This window comes from Polypterus senegalus, chromosome 7, assembly GCF_016835505.1.
Source record: "Polypterus senegalus isolate Bchr_013 chromosome 7, ASM1683550v1, whole genome shotgun sequence".
In the NCBI taxonomy this organism is placed as follows: Eukaryota; Metazoa; Chordata; class Cladistia; order Polypteriformes; family Polypteridae; genus Polypterus; species Polypterus senegalus.
This window is the reverse complement of record NC_053160.1, coordinates 154,965,204-154,979,945: the sequence shown is the minus strand read 5'-3', so window position 1 is coordinate 154,979,945 and position 14,742 is coordinate 154,965,204. Positions and strand designations below refer to the sequence as shown.

The 14,742-nt window shown below is 40.2% G+C and overlaps 1 protein-coding gene across 2 annotated transcripts in view; it reads left to right on the top strand.

Moving 5' to 3' along the window:
• The window catches only part of tmem232 (transmembrane protein 232), a 196,478-nt gene that overhangs the window by 49,281 nt on the left and 132,455 nt on the right, over positions 1-14,742 (top strand). The window lies entirely within an intron of this gene.

Here is a 14,742-nt window from a genome sequence, read left to right as displayed (position 1 = left end):
CATAGGTTTAAAGTAGAATTTTAAACTGGATCCAATAACTAACTGGCAGCTAATGTAATGAGGCTAAACTAGAGGTGATATGAGCAGAGGACTTAGACCTGGGGCCTCATGTATAAATGGTGGGTATGCACAAAAATGTTGCGTAAGCCCGTTTCCACGCTCAAATCGTGATGTATAAAACCTAAACTTGCCATAAAGCCACGCACATTTTCACGGTAGCTGAACGCTTGGCGTATGCAAGTTCTGTGCTCGGTTTTGCAAACTGGCGACACCCAGTATCAAAGCAGTGCTACTGTTCCAGTGTGGTGTCCCTTTCTTTTAAGATTCACACCCCTGACACGGCTTTATAAATATACTGAAATTAACCGCATATTGTTTATTAGTTTAATGCATCTGATTGTAGTTAACCTGTAACAATATAATCGTCCACAGAATGGTCAAACTATTCTAAATACCACAGCTGCTTTAGCGTTGTTACTCTCATTGCACCTTCTTCTTCTTCTTTCACCTGCTCCCGTTAGCAGTTGCCACATCGGATCATCTTTATCCATATTACTCTCACTGCACCACTCAGAGTATTTATATCACTGTATCTGAGTGGGGAATCACAGCTCTACTGCAGCTGATTGGAAAGAGAATTATCGGGATACTAGCACACACTGCCTCAGCCATGCTGTCTACTGAACTGCTCTCATACGGCAAACGCTTCAGAGCCTTTCCTGTACGGACCTCGCGGTTCAGAAACAGTTTAATCCCAAGAACTATAAATGCATTCAATCAGTCCATTAAGTGCTCCTTGTAGAACGTTTTGTACTTATAAGTACAATCACTTCACTGTAAACTTGCGATACAGTTATAATATTGCACAACCTGAGCCACTTTATAAAGCGTGTATTTACATATGATGACGATATCATTTTTAAGATGAAATGCAGCAAAATATGTTTATTATATTATACAGATAAAACTTTAACTTCATTTAAATAATCTAACTTGTTAATAATTAAACATGTGAGTACATGGTGGCACAGTGCTAGCGAGGAGCTGGCACTCCATTCACGGACTGTTCCTACCTCATGCTGTATTCTTTCTGGTGCTGGCGCGACACTGGAAAGATAGATGGATAGAATAATTAAACATGTACTATATATATATATATATATATATGTCAATGTTCCTGGAAAGTTTTGAAGAATCGCCGTTCTAAGCTTACAGATGGCTTAACGTCTATTACAGAGCTGATTGTGTGGCAATTGGGTATTTGGAGAAAGAAAAGTAAGGACAGGAATTGGGGGCTAGTTTGAATATAGACAGTACTGCTGCAATAAGTTATTTCATCAAAGGTCGTGCATGGCACAGCAAGCATCTTGTGTGAGGCATGAACAATCACTGCGCCACTGTGTTACCATGTTTAATAACATGCTTTTAACTCCTATCATAATGAAAATGATATCAAATATACATCTCAGTATTTTAATTATTCAGAGAGCTGTAATATCACGAATGTAATGGATTATGTGTCCTGTCAGAGGAAGAGAAAGTCCGTTTAAGAAGTACATAGTGATTCACACACATATAGCACATAGAACAAATACAATACAAAGCATTTAATGTGCTACTTTAGTTATGATGGGATTTGAGAAACTAGTAAATTTAACGACTTTAAGATGAAGTTTATGATGATCTACTTTAATGACAAAATAAACTACATGATTAAAGTGGACATTTCGAGATTAAAGTTGACATTTCATGCTTTTTTCCCACTATGTGCCTATTTTTTTTTTCACTGTACCCTAATAAGCCTTCATATGAAACTCAGACTGTGGGCTATGACTCGCCTTTTCATGGCGACTTTGATATCTGACAACTTCTTTTTTATTTTGGGCACTGTGCGACTTTGTGAACTTGAGCTTTCCAGTTTCTCAACACTCTATGTCACTCGATCAACTTCCTTTTGTTGTTTATGCCACTGTTTAAACCAGCAAATAGTAAATTTTATCCTTGCCTCCACTTGGTATTTGCTGAAATTTTTCTATTTCCGCCCGTGCTTTTGCCATTGCCTTTTCACCGAACGCTGAGCATAAGAGCTATTTATATTGATTTGCATATTCAAAGAGGTGTAATTCTGGGAGGAGTTTGGCGTGCCTTGCTTTTCATGCTGACTGAGATTTATGTAGCGGAAGAACGTGGAAGTTGGCAAACGCACAGATGTATGCATCTAGATATTTTTGTGCATATGCACATTTTCGCTTTTGTCTGTACGCCATGTTTTAGTGTGAATTCTATGCACGGCGTTATGCATGAGGCCCCTGGTGAAGTGTCTTGCAGAAGCATTCCAGTTGCAGCCTCCTCATTTGAAGTTTTTGGTTTAAGAGTCCAGTTTCATCCCATCCTCTCCTATCTTTACAAGCACCTGGTTGTGACAAAAAAGGGAGATGTTGAGTATAAGCAGCTGAAATGACAATTCTGCACACTTCTCACTCTTGATGACAGGAGAGGTAGCGTAACAATATTTGGAGACCTCAGAGTAGAACAGCGGCTTCAGTGCCTCAGGAGTAGACTATTGATATGATCAGGCAAGTAGTTATAATAGTCCTTGGCTACCTACCTCCATTGCATTTACCAGAAATACCTCACCGAGTGGAAGAGAATAGATGGTATCTCTTGGTTGGTTTGGGAATTCCCCAGGAAAAGCTGGACAGATTTGTTAAGGATATTGTTTTATTGTGAAAGGGCTTTTGTGGGCACCTCTCTTCAAAATATATAACTTCTGTTACTTGCAAAGATCCTTTTTATTGTGGACCCACAGTAAAATGTTTCATTATCTTTTACTCTGATCTTTAACAGAACATAAGGTATGTAGCCCACACTTACAGCAACTTTTTATCATGTATTAGTAATGATTCTATACACACTGAACTTTAGTCTACATTATAGTACTGTATCAAATCTATGCAGCCCACACATAATTCTATATCAGGGATGGGCAACTATTTTTTAAGGGAGGCCACATAAGAAAGCCAGCTTGTTGAGGAGGACCGAACAAATTCTGCCAACTGTTACATTATGATAAACATGTTATTTCTTTTTTTCACATAATAAAATTAATATAGACCACATATTCACAGATTTTGTTTAAGTTATTGAACTGTGGGACACACACACACACTATAGCATGCTTTCTAACACAACCCACAATTCTTGATTGTGTAATACAAAAAATAAATAAATAAATACATTTTACTGCATTAATCACTGATAAAGTATTTTGCTTTCTCTGTACATTTGACAACTCAGTGGGAAGAATAAAGTCTTTGATGAGCTTAAACTAGTGCTCTAAAGTCGGCTGTGTTTCCTGATGTTGCTGTTTGCAGTACAGCAGACAGATGGTCATCACTGAGAGAAGATCCGTTCCTGGATTTGTTGAATTTCATTACTGAGAATGTCTGTTCACATATGTATGTTGATCCAAAGAGGACAGGCATTCTTTGAGCTAGTCTTCTCGAATGTAGGAAATTATCCTTTTTGAGAGAATTGTAGAATGTCAGCAAAGGCACTGACTTGAAGTGTTCTGGGGGCACTGTCCACATCACATGTAAAAGGAGAGGAGATGGTGAACATTTCAGTTTCCACTGCTTTGAAGTCTTCAAATCACCTGGAAAATTCACCATGCAGTGACCAGAGTATGGCTGCATATCTGTTAAGCCAAGCAGCAGATTGATCCCCCCTCTCAGTGTGGGAAGTGTGTCAATGTGAGTCTCTATACTTGTTGAGAGAGAAGCAGCAGCTTTCTCATGAAGGCCTTGACTAAGCTGGCCATATCATGTGCAAAAAGACTTTTGCCTTGCGGTTTTGTATTCCGTTCAATCATAAGTACAGTCACATAAACAGCAGAAGCTAAATCTGATAGCCACTCTGTGCTGCTTAGTTCAGGGGTGGGTTTTCCTTTCATTTGACAAACCTCCTGAATCTCTGATTTCAGATCCCAGACCTTTTTGAGCACTTTGCCCAAGCTTAGCCACCTGACAGCTGTGTGGTAGCCCAGGACAATGTGATCAGCCTCATGCTCCTCCAACAGTGTAACACGCTGTCTCTGATTTAATGCCCTGGCCCTGATGAACTTTACAGGATTTATTACAACATCAACCACATGATTCTTTTTCAGCACTGATTTACATAGCACTTCTTTGTGAATAATGCAATGTAGAAATATGAGATTTTGGGCGAGATTAATCTCAGACACTTTTTGCTGCATTCTTTTTAAAGTTTAAACATTTTTACCTGTCAAATTAGGAGAACCATCAGTTGCCACACCAACTAACATTTCCCAATGCACTCCTAACTTTTTCATTCACATACTGACTTCAGTAAATAAATCCTTACTGGTTGTTGTCCCTTTCAATGACTGCATAGAAGACATTCCTCTGTCATTTCAAAGTCTTTCGTTGTTCCTTTCACAAAAACCAGCAGCTGCGTTGTGTCACAAACTTCACAGCTCTCATTCAAGGCCAAAGAGAAGAACTCGACATTTTCCACCGTGTGTTTCAGTTGTAGTATGAAATTCTCTGCAATTTCCTCAATCCGTCTTGTAACCGTTCACTGTGAGAGGGACAGATGTTCAAACGCATCCTTCTTCTCTTGGCTGAGGACTGGCACTGACTCCAATAGGCTTTGTTTAACAAAATCTCCATCGCAAAATGGTTTGCTTCTTTTGGAAATTTGCTGAGCTAATATTTTGTACTGTTCCTTGCTTTGCTGCATGAAGCTTTGTTAAAAGAGTTTGCTGTTTTTGCAGTTTAGCTCAGAATTCCTCTGCAGTCCTCACCTTCTCCTCTTCAGATACATTTCTGTATTTTTCATTTTTCTGCTTGGTCTCAAAGTGATGGCTCAAGTTGTAGTCTTTAAATGCAGTGATGTGCTCTTTGCATACCCAATCGATTGCTTTACTGCTAACCTCCATGAAAAAATACTTAGGAGTCCAGGATTTGGTCTGATTTTGATCTGTTTTCCGCATCAATTTTTCATTTTTTGCCGCTCATTTTTGTTTTGTCTTTGTACCAAATGCAAACAGGTTGCAGATTAACAACACATGTCATCTTTCTTTTTTAAATATAACATGAACAATCTCTGTATCACCCCTTTTTCTGATGCAATTTGCCACAGTTTCCCTCTTTTATATCCCATTTTTCTGATGCAATCTCCTGCAATTTCCCATACATTTCAATTCTGATTTTCTTCTTCACGGTCACATCTAGCTATGATGCTGACTGACACTTCCCCTTCCACGGGACCGACAGAACCAACCATGGGCCACATTCGGCCTGTGGGCCATTCACTGCCCAGGTCTGCTCTGGATTGTACTACCATATCAATTCTATTAAGCCCACACTGTATTCTCTATATTGTGCTAAATTACATAAATCTAGTGGAGTATCCTTTTCTTCAGCTACTGACCTAACAAATGCATTTAGTCCCAGACAGCAGAGTAAATAGAAATCCAAGCATGAGAGGCAGCTAGTTAATTCAGTTTAATATTATAATGTTCAGTCTTAAATGCCAAAGTGAAGCAAACCAAGATGTGTCAAGCTGCACCATACAACCTGATAGTGTTAGATGTTCAGTCTCTCAGGCAGTGCTGTTTTTGCATTAGAGCTCCTCTTCTGCACTGCATGTGTACCTCAATCATGATGGCGGTGGAAGACCCTTCAATCAGCTCTTTTAAATACTTTATAAAGCTTACAGAGAGCATGCATCTCATCCAGGGCTTATTCTGCTAACTCCCTGTCCAGTGAGGTCATGCAATGCCTTTTATCCAAGACTCATAAAAACTGCCTTTCTTGTCTTTAAAAGGTGGTGCTTTTTTGACACTTAGGCCAGCTGGACATGTTGCCACTGCATCTCTCACAAATAAAAAAAATTGAATGAAATGAATGAATGAATTAATGCAGCTTGTAAGTGAATTGAAAATAATGAAACCAAAATTAAATAAATTGAAATTAAAATGAAATTTGAAATGAAATGAAATCTCTATCTATACATATAAAGGAGAGTTGGGATCCGAGTGACTGTGTTTGTGTGTTTGTGGAGGGATGGAGAGTTAAGGTGGGTGGGGGAGTCACGTGATCATCTCCCCTCCCATTCACGTCACTTCATTTCGCTCCGAGCTGAGCTCCACAGCTGACGCGGTTTCTTTTTCCTTAGTGTTTAGTCCTCTCACCTTTACTGATTTATATAAAGGAGAGTTGGGATCTGAGAGACTGTGTTTGTGTGTTTGTGGAGGGATTGAGAGTTAAGGCAGCCCCTCCCATTCACGTCATTTCATTCACTTTATTTCGCTCTGACCTGAGCTGCTCTGAGTTCCGCAGCTGACGCGGTCTTGCCGTTCTTTTTCCTTGGTGTTTAGTCCTCTCTCCTTTACTGATTTACTGTTTACTAGACGCAGTACTTACTAAATAGTATTTTTTCCTTTAGTGTTTCTACTTAGTGTTTCTTACAATATTTTAGCTCCAGGAGGACAAACCAAAAATGTTGTATATAAAGAAGCTCTATAAGTCGCATGTAGATACATAATTATTCCAACTACAACGACTGCAGCGAAGCGCACGAGGTCTGCTAGTATATATATAATCCAATGTCTGTCTGTATGTCTGTTTGCTTTTCACGAGAGAACGACTTAACAGATTTAGATTGGGTTTTTTCCTATAATTTGCTTGTACATTCCGGTTGATTTTGCGACTTCTCTCATTGCTCAAAGTATCATAGTTCACTTGCGGTTTTGATTTATTTGTGCAAATCCGAGAGGGATGCAGCGGGCTGACCAGCCCCCCTCACTCACGCGCCAGCCTTGGGACGTACCTTTCATTCTCTTAGCTAACGAACGAGAGAGCTACTTAACGGATTTAGATTGGGTTTATTTCTGTGGTTTGCTTGAGCATTCCGGTTGATTTTGCGACTTCTCTTATTGCACTAAGACTCACAGTTCTCTTGCAGGAGCGATATATTCACACTAATCCGAGACAAAGGCTGCAGGCCGAGGGGACGGGGAGTGTGACTTCAGGAATGGGGAGTCGGTATACCTCTGCGTTTTGGAGTATAACTTGCTTCCGCTTAGCTAGCAATACCTTTTTGTTTATTGATTTTTAAAGTTTATCCTGTTTCACTACTACGCGGGCAGAGCCACTGGGAACAGCTAGTTAATATTTTATTGTTTTTCAGTGCTGGCAAAAATGTTAGATATGCCATTAGTTACAAACCATCAATAAAACAGGCCCTAGCCTAATGTAACTCGATTGTTTACCTCTTTTGTAAGTCACTTTGGATAAAAGCATCTGCTAAGCAAATAAATGTGAATGTGAATATAATGTAAATGTAAAAAAAAGTGCAATTTACTCGCTCGTTTTCCAAACCCACTTATAGTGTATAGCAAAAGAGGCACCTTGCTTGCCCTTAATGCACATGAAAGTTTGAAATTTATTTAAACATGAAAGGCTTACAAAAGTTTGAGTCTAATAATGGTTCACCTCATATCTTTGTTATTGGATTTTTGTTTTTTTCTAGAAAAAATATTGAATTAGTGTCCGAACTCTATGTTGGATAAACAGGTCCAATAAATAATAGATGTAAACTGATCTTTGTTGTATTTTTTGTTTTGAGTGGCATGGCAGTCTAATGTTCAGCGTTTCTACTTTATAGGTTAAGTATTCAGGATTTAAAGCCTGTGGGGTCTACACAGTCTCTAATGTCAGGATGGGATTTCCTCCCACATTCCCAAAGATAAGCAGGTTAGGTTTAATTACAATCCCAATGCTGTATGACCGTGTCAGTGCTGGACTGATGTCCTGTTCTGGGCTCTGACTTGCCTAGTGCTGCACAGGAGAATCCACCAATGAAGTGAGTTTAAGATTGATGTGATTTTTTTGTTTTGTTGTAAAATGGATTTTTTTTTTTTTTACAAAAAATCGACATCCTAAACAAATTGAGCTGCCACTTTTAAATAATTGTACAGCAAAGATTTAATTTATTAATTGAAACATATTTCCCTGCGTGGAGTTTGCATGTTCTCCCCGTGTCTGCGTGGGTTTCCTCCGGGCGTTCCAGTTTCCTCCCACAGTCCAAAGACATGCAGGTTAGGTGGATTGGCGATTCTAAATTGGCCCTAGTGTGTGCTTGGCGTGTGGGTGAGTTTGTGTGTGTCCTGCGGTGGATTGGCACCCTGCCCAGGAATTGGTTCCTGCCTTGCGCCCTGTGTTGGCTGGGATTGGCTCCAGCAGACCCCCGTGACCCTATGTTCGGATTTAACGGGTTGGAAAATGGATGGATGGATGGAATATTTCATATAATATTGAACTATGTGGCTCAGACTTGCAGACAAGTTTCTGTATCTCGTGGTTAATTCTCCAGTCTTTCCTTTTGAACAATGTTCATGATTTCTCTTCCCTACCATGCTGTACTGTGTCTCAGTGGCCTCCGTGTCAGCTTCTTCATTATAGGATTATTGGTCATAGTGGTCAAATGTTGCTGTATGTGCAACTCTCTAGAAACATGAACATCAAAGCCCCTCTGTTTTAAGTGTAAGGTCTCATGCAGTTGTACATCTCAATCACCTTTACTGCCATGCTTTGCTTTCTGAATCAATTGGCAATCATAAAACTCCCCCACATACACTGAAAACATGTCAAGTTGCTTACAGCAACAGTCATTGCGCTGTCCTCACCTGCCACTGAAATATATTATCCACTTACATACCCTGCAGATAAGCTGGAGGGGTGATGAACTACTAGCAAAGCACAATCCTACGATAAGAATTTAGGAAACCAAATTGAAAAGCCATCTGGCCAGGACAAATTCTTTACAAACAGTGCCTCAGAACTTTCAATGAGATTTGTGAGTCAGGACCTTGCTATAATATACTGCAGCAGAAGAAGCAAATGGTATAAAAAGTGCCTTTATCAACATTAAAACACCCTAAACACAAATCTGTTGCCAATTTAGACCTGCCTACACGAGTCTCAAACCTGTACCTTACTCACTTCAAAAGTACCATCAAGCACCCCTTTTTCATCTCCTGTCTCTCAGTCTCACTCTCTCACTGTCTTTCTCAGCCCTAACTTTTTCATCCTGTAAGTCAAATCTTTCCTGTTGTGCGCAGATTCTGATTGATCTTTGGCATGGGTCTGTGCTAATTGAACAGTGAATACTACAGGGCACAAAGAAAATATGACCAGGAAATGGAAATCGAGACAAGACTGTTCCAAAAACAGACGGGGGTCTAAACTGGGAAATCAAGAAATGAGCCAGAACAAACAATGCAGAAATGATGTCCAAAAATCAAATCAAAAAAACAAAGTCAGAGGTCCTAACACCAAGGCCTTTTTGGTAGCACCTTTTAGTTTCCAATGAGAACTTAACCAGAATGTGAGATGAAACATCAGAGGTCAAAGAGCAAGACAAGGGCCCTAAGAGTAGAGTCTTCAGTCCTGTTCATGGATATGTGCCTTACTAGAGTGCAACCTTAAATAGAGATCGCATGATGAAAGACACTACCTAGCGTCAGTAACACAAGCCAGGCGATGGTGTGTTGTTACCTACAACAATATTGGTGTAGCCAAAGAATGATAGTACTGACTCCAGAGGGAAGGCAACAGTAATAACACTGGGCAACAATTTTTTTTTCAAATTTTTCTTTCTTAAAATATCTTTGGTGACTATGATAGACAGCTTCAGGTGGAACACAAATATAATTTTCGATTGACTGCATCACATAGGAACTTGGAGAAAACGTGAAATGAACTTTTGTTAAATTTAGTGTGTTTAATCACTTAATGATGCTGACGCATTACATTAGTTCAGTTGAACTAAACATGTTTTGCTGCTGATTTTCATTTTTACTCACAACCTTATGTTTCTCAAGCCAGCGTCCAGCAACAGCACTGATAGATCACACTTGCCCTGATACTGTTGCAATTTCCTGGTGAAACGTTTCACCGTGTTCATCACTGCTCCGAGATTAGCAGGGATGAAGTCCATGTGTGAATGCTGGAAATAAACATTTGCACTTGAAGGTTTTATATATTTGAAGCATGTCATCAATTAGCTAGACATATAGTAGCTTGGTGCTCTGTAGTTGCCAAAAAAATTCTCAATAACATCCCTGAATGCTTTCCATGTGACTTCTTCTGGCTTCACTAGCAGACCAACAGAAATTCCTTCCTTAATTTTGCCATTAGCTACTTGTAGAAACACCTTCCTCAGATATTGAAATTGTTCACCTTCATTGTTCATTACTTTCACTAAAGTCCAACTTTTATATAAAGGGCTGGCAAAAATATTTTTGTTTGATTGACAAGTGTTTTTTTTTTTTGTTCTTTAATTCGCCTTATACAATTTTTCGTTTTAGGAATTTGTTAGTTTTCGCAAACCCCTTGGGGTCAGAGTGCAGGGTCAGCCATTGTATAGCACCCCTGGAGCAATTGAAGGTTAAGGGCCTTGCTCAAGGGCCCAGCAGTGTAGGATTGCCTTTGGCAGTGATGAGGATTCGAACTGGCAACCTTCGGGATACCAGCGCAGATCCTTAGCCTCAGAGCCACCACAACGCCCCAGTGAGTTACACTGGAACCAAAAGATGTTTTTAACGTAATGGGACAAAATACTTGGTATATCCACACTGTATTCCCAGTAGCAGTGCCACTGTTTTTCTTTAACCACAGATGTTCCAGTTATAGTTGCACTATATATTGAGGACACCCGAGGGCGCCACAGCTCCCCAAACCCAACACAGACACACCGACACAAGTTCCAGCACAACTCAGGCTTTTATTCTGCTGTGAGAAATGCTTCCATTTTGTTTCCCTCCTGCACAGCACCGTTGCAAGCACAAATAAAGCAGCACACAGTACTTTTCTTCTCTGTGTCCCCTTCCACCGCTAGTCCTCCTCCAGCAAGCTTTGTCCCTCTTCCTTCTAACTCTGGCTCCCTGAATGAAGTGGGGTGGTCCCTTTTATGCTGCGCCCTGAGCACTCCAGGTGGCCCATCAGCATGATCTGGAAGTACTCCTAGGTGTGCTAGAAGTCCGATGTAGCAGGGTCTATTGCTCCTGCAGCACCCCATGGCAGCACCACATGGAGCTAAACCTAGCTGCCCTAAACTGTAACTCCCATGTGGCCTGGTGGGAATCCGAGTCACCGCTGTAACCCAGGGGGACTGCCATCTAGCTCTCCAGGTGAGGTAGTGCCCTGTGCATGTCTGCTCTTGATCCTTCCATTATGTAGGTGTCCTGGCAGGGAAAGGGCACTGGCCGGCCATCACAATATGTATATTTATAATATAAGTGGAAATCATAAAAATAGGTGATTGAAATAAGACAGTACATGATAAAAACATATAAAGATGATTTTTTTTTCAATCAGGCCAAAATCCATAGGATAAAAATGTTCAGGAAACCAAAATCTTTGTTTTCCAATGTAATGGAAATTGGAATTAGGATAGGAATAAAAGGCAAGACAAGTTAGTGAACTAATAACCAATACATGTAATAATAATCACAGTCAAATAAACAGGCAACAAATTGAGAAGTTAGAGAATTAAGACCAAAAACATTTTCTGTAATTGTAAACCAGACTTTTAAAAATAGCAAATGTGAATCTACAACCTTAAATGAAGTATTTCAGCACAGAGATGGTTGTGCTGATGACATTATATAACGTAACTTATGCGGCTCACACTCAACAATTGGCCCTAATGTCATGGCAATGGGACCAGAAAATGGTGGTGTCCATAAGTAAAACAAAATGACTTTGTGGGAAAATGCAATTGATTTTTAACATAGTTAAATGTAACCCTTGACTTGTAGGGGGCATATCAGAGCCCCAAACCCTAAATATAGTACATCTTCACCACAGCAGTCATGGGGGACAATGAATTATTTTTATTACACAGAAAATGTCTTCTTAAAGGTTTCTTTACAATAAAGAACTCTTCTTTCTTTCCTTTCTTTTCATTTTCTTTCTCTTTCTCCATTCTTCTCTGATGAGTTCTGTCATCGTTGTCATTGTCGTAGTCATCATCATCATCATCCTCTTCCTGCTCCTTCTTCTCTTTATCCTCTGCCTGGGTGAGGCGGAGTGGCTCCTTTAATCCCGGTCCTGGGAGTACTTCCAGTGCTACAACATTGCACCCAAAAAGCACTTCCAGGTCAGATGAAACTTCCTCCTGACATGGGAGTCTCTTCTCAACAACTCCCTCTAGCAAGGATCCTCCAGAGACACCCTCCACAACTACAACTCCTGTACGGTCCTGTGGATATCCAAGTGGGAGCTACACCAGATGACAATCATCTCCCATTTATCAATTTTGGTAACATTTTGACTGGGCAAGGAAAAAGCAACCATCCCATCAGCATGCGGGTCCATCCCTGATGTCCATCACAAAATGGTGTTTGAGAAACAGCCTGAAAAAATTAAGTAAGGCATAAGATCATAACAATAACTATAGCATTTCCATAAAAAATATGAGGTGCAATGCTTTTAAAAAATGCAGAAAACTGAAATCAAAATAAAATCTTCCTACAGGGCCACTTCCAGCTATGCTTTAGAAATACCTTCCACCCCTGAAGCTGCCATACTTTTTATACTGGCTATAACTCCCTCTAGCAGCTCCTGGTATTATTACACTCCCTGAGCCTTAGGTTGTCATTGTCTCTCAGCTTCCCAGCTGCCCTTTCTTTAAGAGGAGCAACATAGCCACTGTCCTCCTAGTCAGTTTAGCCTTACAGTTTATGTAAGAAAGTACTTTTGAATAAGTAAACTGGCATCTGATTGCCCAGATAGTTAAATATTCTGCCATCTGTTGGTTCGAAGATCTTTTCACTTTCTTCCAGTCTTCCCTGGCTCAACTAGAGGAGGGGAGTCAGACACCTTCTGGATCTCCACCCAGGCCAAAGTATTCTCTGCTGGTTCCCTGCCTGTTGTTTCTCTGTGTCTTCTAGTACAGGGGTCACCAAGTTCAGTCCTGGAGGAGCACCGTGGCTGCAGCTATTCATTCGAACCCTTTTTTTTAATGAGTGCCCTGTTTGTGCTGCTAATTAACTTCTTGTGAATTCATTTTAATTGAATTGCTTCTTTAAGATTTGTTTCCCTGAATGTCTTCATCGTTTCTCTGATTTGCTTCATTTCCTTCCTTAAATGGCACCCAAACAGAAATGAAATGTGAAGTGAGTGAGCCAGGAGAAGACAAACTAAGTCCTCAGAGCCTCAAACTCCAACCAGTTTCAATCCAACCAGCTGCTTAATGAGGTGCCGATTCTTATCGTTAATTAAACCCGTTCTTTAATTTCATGGTTTGTTGCTACTCTCGTGGTGCATTAGCAGACATTTCCAAAATTGTTGATTTTCTCTTTTCTAAGATCTCTCAAAATGTTTTGGGGACCTGAGCAGATCGACATTTCTGAGACCTTAATCTTCCTTTATTTTCAGATATTGTATGATGGACGACAGTTGTTTTGTATCTCATTATTGTTTGGCTGCTAATTAAAGAAAAATAAACAATTAAGGGGTCAGAATCTTAAAGAACAAGTCAATTAAAATTAGTGCAAAAGAAGTAAATTAGCAGCAAAAACAGGAAAGGGTTAGAATGAAAACCTGCAGCCACGATGGTCCTCCAGGATCGGAGTTGGTGACTCCTGATCTAGCACACGCAGAAGACATATGATCTCCAGTAGCTCCTACATTCCCACATTGGTATATGGGGGTCATGTGCACTGCCAGTGTTGTTATTGTATCCCTCTCAAGGTGTTCTTACTTGCTGGGCCTACTTACATGGTATCTTTATATATAATCTTCATTTGGATCTTGATCTTTGTTTGTCCACGAATGAATTACAAGAAGAAGCACTAGATGGCAGTAGAGAGACAGCTAAAACATAGGCATTGCATTAAGAATCTCCTCCAGGCTTACATTACTGAAGACTGTAGTACTCCAGTCACACCTTAAAACACAGACATTCAAACTAAACAAATTGTTGTGCTTTAAATTAACTAAAGAGATCTTCATTTAGATCTTGATCTTTGTTTATCCGCGAATTCCACGCATGCGTAGACCACCTTCCAGTTTAGTACGTTGTTGTTACTCACGGATATCAACAATGTGCCGGAATAACGAAAGGCGTGGTGGACAGCGTTACGCTGGTTAGCTCCCGAGGCCTGGTTAGAGAATGAGATTGCCAAAGATAAAAGGTACGTGCCTACGTAACATATGAATGAAAGAAAGACAGTGGGTAAAATGAATGACAACGTAACAGCACCTTCCGGAAATTATTATTGTTACATTGTAGCCGGCGAGTGCTGCGCGTCTCACAGTCATACTGTGGCTTGCTCACATGTCAGTAAAGTGATCCCTATTTATGCTTTAAAGAGCCTGGATACCTGTGTGTCCCCCTTTTATAACCATTGCTCTGTGTATATTGCCTTACTCTTTGGATTGCCACAAAGCAACCTGCGAGATTGGAGAAAGGTCGAGAAGACATCGTGAGGGGAAACGATAGTGTCATGAAAGCGAGACGGACTGTGAATGGACAGAAACAGAAATGCTCCTACACCACCACATAATTACTATTCGGACAGTGATTCCGAGTAGGCTGTTCCTATCGAATCAATGTCTAAGGGTTTTCTTTTGTAATTTTGTTTCCCTTATAAAAAATCATAATGCTGTGCGACGAAGGGCCCAGTTCACGACTAGCAGTCGCGTTTAA